Raw genomic sequence first — 9,749 nt, forward strand, 5'->3', positions numbered from 1 at the left:
GAATGACTGATGTAAAAGTCATGAAGGTTTGTGAGTTGTACCACTGGCAACATCTGAGACTGAATAGACTTCAGAGTATAGGGTCATTTTAATCAGTGGAAGCACTCAGCCAATATAAGTAAGTAAGTAAGTAAATAAAGACCAATCAATTTTCTCTCAGAAAGCATAAAGATAATAAATTCTCAAATAACAAAGCATTATATTCCAATGATGCCAACCATTCGCTTTCTTCCTTTTCTCTGTGTTCCAGTTTGTTTCCAGAAGTATTCATGAATTTTCATGCTATTTGCCACATTTGCATTTTTGTTGATGATAAGCTATAATATTAAACAATTCATATGACTTTTAAATATGTATATATACATATACAAACTGTCATTTTGTATATGTATTGTATATGTATATGTATTGTATGTATACAATGTATATGCATAAAACATGTACATCTAAAATATATATTACATACATATATACACATACATGTATATGTGTACCTATGTGTATATGTACCTAAATGGATGGACATAACATGTATGATTCTTTATATTTAGGAATTATGTGAACATAGAATGTATCTATTAAAAGAACTGAAAATAACACAAAGCGATCCAAGTGCACAAAGTGATCCAAGGATGCATATGCAATCTGGTTTTTTTGCTTAATATGGTAGAATAAACATTATCTCTTATAATATGACTAATATAACTAATTCCCTATTTCTGAACATCTATGTTTTTCCAGTTTTTGCTTCCATAATCAGGGTTCTGATAAACGGCATTACTGTCAAAGCTTTGCAAGCATCCTTGGGATAATTTTCTTTTTTTTAATTTTTTAATGTTTATTTATTTTTGAGAGACAGAGCATGAGTGGGGGTGGAGCAGAGAGAGAGGGAGACACAGAATCCAAAGCAGGCTCCAGTCTCTGAGCTGTCAGCACAGAGCCCAATGTGGGGCTTGAATCCATGAATTGTGAGATCATGAACTAAGCTGATGTCGGACACTTAACTGACTGAGCCACCCAGGTGACCCAACTTGGGATAATTTTCTAAAAATTACTTGCTGAGTTAAAGGGAACATAAAAATTTTAACATGGACTATTACTTTATGGTGATTAGTGCCTATTTTACTTAAATAAGTTCAATAGACATTTGAGTAATAATTTCTTACTTTTAAAAAGTCTTGTATATAACACTCCATTGTCTTTTTTGGATTTTTCAAATAAATAACCATATTCAATTCATCACAGAAAGAATCATGAAAGCCAGATAATCAAATTATATCTCAAAAAACGCCTATCCCCGACAATACCAGATGCCTGAGTGGCTCAGTTTGTTCAGTGTCTGATTCTTGATCTCAGCTCAGGTCATGATCTCATAGTTCATGAGATGGAGCCCCAAATCAGGATCTGCATTGATGGCTCAGACCTGCCTGGAATTCTTTATCTCCTTCTCTCTGATGCTCCCCTGGTTGTGCTCTCTCTCTCTCTCTCTTTCCTCTCTGTCTCAAAATAATTCAACTTAAAAAAACACAAAATTATGGGGTGCCTCGGTGCCTCAGGCAGTTAAGTGTCCAACTTCAGCTCAGGTCATGATCTCATGGTTTGTGGGATTGAGACCCAGGTTGGGCTTTGTGCTGTGCTGAGCCTGCTGGGGATTCAGTCTCTCTCTCTCTCTCTCTCTCTCTCAAAAATAAACATTAAAACATTTTTTAAAACCCATAAAATTAAAAAAAGATTCTTTCTCCTACTCCCACTGCCCCTCCTTCTCCCTCTCTATCCTCCACCGTCTAAAAAAAGAAAAAGTAATAAACAAACAAATAACAATGGACAATCCTAGTAAACTCAGAATCTTTCAAAAGATGTCCCACACACTTGGACAGAATAAGTATGCATATATCGTATGTGCATGTATTTGTATTTGATATTGCACTGATATATTTTATTTATTCATTTAAATGGCCATTACAATACATATGTCTTATAAAGATGTTTGACTGGACAGCCACACACAGAAATGAGCTGTGACTTGGAGCATTTCTCGTGTGTGAAGCCTCTGTAGTTCAAAGAGAAATTTTATGCTTTGGGTAAATATTTATTTACAAAAGGAAACTAACAGCAACAAAACTTCTTACTACTTATTTTTAAAATCAAGCCTACTTTAAGTGAAAGCACAATAAATATTCAGTAATGGAGAACAGAACCTAAGTTCCTGAATACAAACTATTTAATACCAGATAACAAAACAGTCATTCAAAAGAAAGCTCATCTTAAACTATTTATAGCATAACCATCTTCTGTTATAGGAAGGCTTTTATGTGTTATTTGGTTCTCTGGGTTATTTCCACCAACATATGTATAATCTTTTTGTATGATTTTGAAGGGAACTATACAACCAAAGAAATATACTGCCTAATTCATCTATTAAACTTTAAAGTTCATTTCCACAAAAATGTTATTGTCATATTGGCCAAAATTTGACTCATCATCTATATTTTGCTACTATTTTTTTAACAAGAAAACAATTAATACTTGTCTTCATGTAACACCATACTAAAAACTAAATAGCATTCACTTATTAATTAGAAGTTTCAAACTAAAGTGTACCTGATACAAAACTTCATTAAATAGAATTCCTGAAAAAATGTGCTGATTATAGACACATAGACCAATGGAACAGAATTGAGAACTCAGAAGTGGACCCAAAAGTATACAACCAACTGATCTTTGACAAAGCAGGAAAGAATATCCAATGGAAAAAAGACAGCCTTTTTAACAGATGGTGTTGGGAGAACTGGACAGCAACATGCAGAAGAATGAAACTAGATCATTTTCTCACACCATGCACAAAAATCAACTCAAAATGGATAAAGGACCTGAACGTGAGATAGGAAACTATCAACACCCTAGAGGAGAAAGCAGGAAACAACCTCCTTGACCTCCACCGCAGCAACTTCTTACTTGACACATCCCCAAAAGCAAGGGAATCAAGAGCAAAAATAAACGATTGGGACCTCATCAAGATTAAAAGCTTCTGCACAGCCAAGGAAACAACCCAGAAAATTAATAGGCAACCAACGGAATGGGAAAAGATAGTTGCAAATGACCTATCAGATAAAGGGTTAATATCCAGAATCTATAAGGAACTCACCAAACTACACGCCCAAAAAACAAACAACCCAGTGAAGAAATGGGCAGAAGACATGAACAGACACTTCTCCAAAGAGGACATCCAGATGGCCAACAGACACATGAAACGATGCTCAGCATCCCTCCTCATCAGGGAAATACAAATCAAAACCACACGGAGATACCACCTCACGCCATTCAGAGTGGCTAAAATGAGCAAATCAGAGAACACGAGATGCTGGCGAGGATGTGGAGAAACGGGCACCCTCCTACACTGTTGGTGGGAATGTAAACTGGTACAGCCCCTCTGGAAAACAGTGTGGAGGTTCCTCAGGAAACTAACAATAGAACTCCCCTATGACCCAGCAATAGCACTGCTAGGAATTTACCCAAGGGATACAGAAATGCTGATGCATAGGAGCACATGTACCCCAATGTTCATAGCAGCACTCTCCACAATAGCTAAAACATGGAAAGAGCCTAAGTGTCCATCAACAGATGAATGGATCAAGAAGATGTGGTTTATCTATACCATGGAATACTACATGGCAATGAGAAACAATGAAATCTGGCCATGTGTAGCAACCTGGATGGACCTTGAGGGTGTTATGCTGAGCGAAATAAGTCAGGCAGAGAAGGACAAATATCATATGTTTGCACGTATAGGAGGATTAGGAGGAACTTGACGGAGGAACAAGGGGGAGAAGAAGGGCGGAAATGGTGGGGGAAAGGGAGAGAGGCAAACCATGAGAGACTCTTGATTGCTGACAAAAACTGAGGACTGATGGATGAGGGGGGGAGGGGGGTGATGGGCATGGAGGAGGACACTTGTGGGGATGAGCACTGAGTGTTATGTGGAAACTAATTTGACAATAAACTATTTGTAAAAAAAAAATGTGCTGATTATAGGTCATGTAGTTCAAATATTTGCATACTAATTTGGCATTCATCTCTCAGACTTAAGTACCATAAACATGCAGAAATGATGCATAGCAGACGAAATGAAGATGTCATTTTTCCTCATGCCTCCACAGCTCAGTCTGCTACCTCTTTTCTTCAAAAATCACTTCTATTTAGTGTATGTGTCCCACTAAAATTCCTATGTTGAAATCCTATGATGGTATTAAGAGGTGGGGTCCTTGGGAGGTGTCTTAAACCATGAAGGTGGAGCTTTCATTGATGGGATTAGTGCTTTAGGAAAGAGACTCCCCTTTTACCAAGTAAAGACATAGCAAGAAGGCACCTTCTATGAACCAGAAAAAAAGGACTCCCATCAGAATTTCATATGCTGTTGCCTTGATTGTGTACTTCTCAGCTTCTGTAACTGTGAGAAATAAATCCGTTGCTCATAAGACACTATCAGCTGGTACTGTTTTGTTATAATGACCTGAACACACTAAGAGGCTGACCCTATGATGCTCACTGAGAAATCCTCTGGTTAAATGAAGCTCTTGTACGTCATTGAAAGGGGACTTCCATTTGCCAGACCATGTTGTGACTTTAAGCCTCATCTTGAACTGTTTCAAAACAATGCTCATGGTGAATCTAGTCCAGGTTAGGCCACACCTCACACATCAGTAAAACCCCAAGAGTTATGACTTCAGTCAAGGAACCCTTTAACTGGAACATAAGAAGTAATCTAATGTAGGCCCACTTGGAGTAATTATCAGAATGAAGGTGAGGACATGAGTGTGTGGCAGGACAGGAGTCTTGATTTTTGCAAGAAAAGATGTCTGTGAATATTCTGTTCTCAGATTATTCAGGATTTTCTCTGTATCCTACGATATTTCTCTGCTGAAGTTTTGGCTTCCCAAAACAGTGATTATCTTGAAAATAAAGACCCTTTCTATCCTGGCTTCAATGTGACCAGAGCTACTTACACTTGTCTTTGGCCTTCTTGGGGACTTTTTTTTACCCCAACTTAATTTCAGCTATACTAAAATCGGAAAAGCACACTGAGTCTAGATGCCTTCCATCCCCATTAGTGGTAGCTGGACAGAAATGTCACCACCCCAAGGAAATGTCTCTGACAGAACAGCTAGCAAGGTTTCATATATTGTTTTAATTAGGCAGAACTGTACAAAAAAAGTATTTTTTTAAAGCAGGGCACTAATGTAAAAAGTAATTTTTTAGGAACTATAATTATTTTTTTATTAACTTCATACTATTGCATTTGAAGGAAAATGGTCTAATAATTACATCCCTAAACATTTCTAATCCATATTTTCATAAAGCACATAGTGTTTTTCCCCTCCTAAAACAAGAAAATCACACTGGAAAAAGAGTGCAAATTAAAAAAAAAAAAAAAAGATGGTCACAGTTAGTTTTAACTTATTATAAACTAGAAGCATTTGAAGCATTGTAAACTTGTCTATTAGGAAGCAAAGGTTTTTATGGCCCTTTTGACATGCTTTGAGTTTCTCTTTAGATGTATCCTTCTCATAGCTAAGAGAAGAAAGTGTGTTTAAAATTTAAATAGATATTTATTTGTTGAAACTAAGATATGGGGTCCAGTCTCAGCAAGGATGGCAGACTGAGAATAGAAGGTGAAACACTGACTTGATTTCACGGGGTCACTCAATCCATTTTCCTTTGCCTATTTTTGGATTCTCTGTGAAATATGGAAATCACCACACCAACCAATGTGAAAATAGTGTAAGATCACATTGTCTCTTTGGAAGATCAGAGGAATAACAAAGGTGATCAAAACCTAAATTGTCCTTCCTTCCATATTGCTGTAGAAGGATGAGCCACTCTACGGTGAGGCGTCCCTATTTTTTTCTCAGTAAAATAAAGAAGTGGAACTTAACATTCATCTTCACCCCATATTTTTCAACTGCTGGCAAAGTGTGGCAATTGTAAGGTTCTGGGACAAGTCAACTTTCTTGTACTTGACCTTCACAGTCCTTCCCAGCCCAGAAATTGTATAGTGTTTATGATAGCCAGCCTCTGAAAAGGTTCTCAGTGATCTATGCTTCTTGGAATTCATACTCTTGTGTAGTCTCCTTCCATCTCATCCCAGGTTTGGTCTGTGTCACTAATGCATATGACAGAAATGATTGCCTATTATTTCTGAAATAAATAAGGCTATAAAGGATTATCCCTTCTCTCTCTCTCTGTCTCTCTCTCTCATCTCTTGCTCTGTAAAAAGTGAATGCAGCTACCAGGACAGAGACTCACAAGTGGAAACTACCATGGGAATCAGTACCGGGGATGGAGAACCTGAACTGTAACTGAAGAATTGCTAAAAGCTTGGTGCAGACAATTCAGAATTAAAAACTCCAGGGGAGGGGAGGCTCACTCAGTTTTTTTTAGTAGGATACTCCCACTTCCTATGAAGTGATAATGTGTTATTTCAAAGTGGACTTGAGTTTGTCATAAATGTATGTTGCAAACACTAAGAAAACTGCTAAAGAATTTTTAAAAGAAGTGTACATGATAAACTAAGAAAGGATAATAATACATGTGTCAAAGAAGAAATATTAAGAGTAATTTTAAACTAAGAATATAAAAACAGAATATCAAAATTTGTGTGATGCAGTGAAAGCAGTGCTTAGAGGGAAGTTTATAGCATTGAACAAATATATTAGAAAAGAAGAGGGACCCCTGGGTGGCTCAGTCGGTTAAGCCTCCGTCTTCGGCTCAGGTCATGATCTCACAGCTTGTGGGTTCGAACCTCATGTCAGGCTCTGTGCTGATAGCTTGGAGCCTGGAGCCTGCTTCAGATTCTGTGTGTGTCTCTCTCTCTGCCCCTCCCCACTCGCACTTCTGTCTCTGTGTCTCTTAAAAATAAATAAACATTAAAAAAAAAAAAGAAATAGAAAAGAAGAAAGATCTACAATCAATCATTTAGAAGTTTCTACCTTAGGAAACTAGAAAAAGAAGAATAATTTAAATTCAAAATAAGTAGAAGAAAAAATAATTAGAGCATAAATTAATGAAATTAATTTTGAAATTGAAAACAGGAACTCTGGGGAGAGAGGCAAGATGGTGGGGAAGTAGGGAGCTCCGTACATTTCACACGACCCCATCTCTCAAACGGAGAAAGCCTGAAGCCACAGGAACCCCTACAGAATCCAGGAGTTTGGGAGGAAAAGGAGATGGAGTCTGCTGAGAAAACCTTATAGCGTGAGTGTGAACGGGGGAAGATAAAAACGGGGTGGGACCGGAGACACAAACAGGGGGGAAGGATCCCCCTTTGTGGGAACCGCAGTGAGTCTAGGGGAAAAAAAGAAAGAGTGGCTGAAACTGCTCAAGACACTGTCTCTGTTGCTGGAGAAGAGAAAAACGTTGGCTCAGGACACAGAGGGATCCGGTTTCCTGCTGTCCAGCTGACCCTGAGTGGGACGCACTGGTCCCAGGCAACGTTGGGAGAAACTGCTCCTGGCTTGCCAGCTCTACCTGGAGGGGACTGGGCAGCGCCTGAAGCCGCGCCTTTGTGCTCCTGGCTCAGTTCCATCCCTAGCGGGGAGGCGAGAGGCTTGAAACTGCTCTGAGGGACTCAGGTGATATCAATGGGGTGCGCAGACTAAGATCTGGAAACTAGGCCTGGCTTGGGATATAGAGAATGGCCCGCCTCGGCTACGCCCATGGCACAGGGAGATCAGACCCAAAAGAGTGAGTTCCATGCTTGGTTCGAGAGGGGACTCAGGCGCTGACACTTTTCTCCCTACAATCACCGAGGCAGGACCCCCGCAGTATGCACTGGAGGCTAAAACCTGCCTACACAAAATCACGCCATTCCCCACCAGAGAGCTGCCTTTTTTTTTTTTTTTTTTTTTTTTTTTGGTTACCTGAGCCTAGGGCAAGACCAACATGGGTGCACTGCCCTGATTAATTCTAGTCACTGGCTTGCATAAACAGTCACATTTAATCCATTCTTTAGATGTATATTCTACACACACACCACTACATTTTTATCTCTCTCTCTCTCTCTGGAGTAATCAGACTATATAGTTTCTCTGAGTAGCATTATTGTCATTTCTTTTGCCTTGCCTCTAACCATATTCCCCTCTTTCTCTCTCTGAATTAAACCTCTTAGTCTCTTTGCCTGCTCATTTCATTTCCAATTTCGCTTCCTCCCCGCCTTGCCATTTCTCTCTTTGTATATGCTCTTCCATCAGCACTGCATACACCCGGCTCTTTATTTGTAGCTGGGAATTCTGCTTCTATGCTTTAGACTGTCCTTTGTCTATTGGGCTTTTTCTTTTTTTCTTTTTTATGTATTTTTATTTTTATTTTATGTCTTCCCTCCTTCCTCTTTTTTTGTGTGTGGGGGTGTGTGTCCCTTCCTTTTCTTCTTTTTCTTTTTCCCTTTCAGTTTGCATGTTTATTGGATTTGTCTGTGCTTTTGTGTCCCTTTGTTCTCTGTGTGTTTGTCTGTCTGTTTTCTTTTCCAGGACTACCTCAAGAAACAAGCAAAAGTACATATGATGGAAAGTCCCTAATACCACTACAAGTAGGGAAATAAAATAACCAAGGTCTCAACAAGAGAGTCGAAGAGACACCATAACTAAAGAGAACACTTCCTGAACGGACAGGCCTTGGACAAAGAGTCCTCTTTAATACAGCAGCACCTGCAGGGGCAAAGTGCGTAACAAGCTTTTAAAATTAACAAGAGATAGAAAGCTAACTAAAATGATGAAACAGGAGAACTCTCCTCCAAAGAAATTCCAGGAAGAAATGACAGCTAAAGAACTGCACAAAACAGATATAAGCAAAGTAACTGAACAATAATTTAGAACAATAGCCATAAAATTAATTGCTGGGCTTGAAAAAGGCATGGAAGACATCAGAGAAACTATTGCTACAAAGACTATGGAGCTTAAGAACAGTTGTGATGAATTAAAAAATGCTATAAATGAGATAAATAATAAAATGGAGGTGTTCAATGCATGGATTGAAGTGGTAGAAAGAAGAATAAGTGATTTAGAAGACACAATTATAGAAAAAGAGGAAGCAGAGAAAAAAGAGAGATAAACATATCCAGGAAAATGAAAGGAGAGTTCAAAAGCTCAGCAATACAATCAAATGGAACAATATCCATATCATAGGAATTTCAGAAGAGGAAGAGAGAGGGAAAGGCATTGAAGGAGTCCTTGAACAAATTATAGCAGAGAACTTCTCCAATCTGGGGAAGGAAACAGACCTTGAAATCGAAGAGGCACAGAGAACTCCCCGCAGATGTAACTTGAATTGATCTTCTGCATGACATATCATAGTGAAACTGGCAAAATATGAGGACAAAGAGAGAATTCTGAAAGCATCTAGGGATAAAAGGGCCCAAACGTACAAAGGGAAACCTATCAGGGTGGCTGCAGACGTATCTACTGAAACGTGGCAGGCCAGAAAGGAATGGCAGGAGATCTTCAATGTGATGAACAGAAAAAATATGCAGCCAAGAATCCTCTATCCAGCAAGCGTGTCGTTCAGAATAGAAGGAGAGATCAAAGTCTTTCCAAATAAACAAAAATTGAAAGAATTCGTCACCACTAAACCAGCCCTACAAGAAATCCTAAGGGGACTCTATGAGGAAAATATTGCAAGGAACACAAGGTACCAGAGACACCACCACAAGCATGAATCCTACAGGGGAAACAATGACTCTAAACCCATTTTTTCAATAA

Source organism: Hyaena hyaena, unplaced genomic scaffold (assembly GCF_003009895.1).
Source record: "Hyaena hyaena isolate Hyena2069 unplaced genomic scaffold, ASM300989v1 scaffold_1483, whole genome shotgun sequence".
NCBI lineage: Eukaryota > Metazoa > Chordata > Mammalia > Carnivora > Hyaenidae > Hyaena > Hyaena hyaena.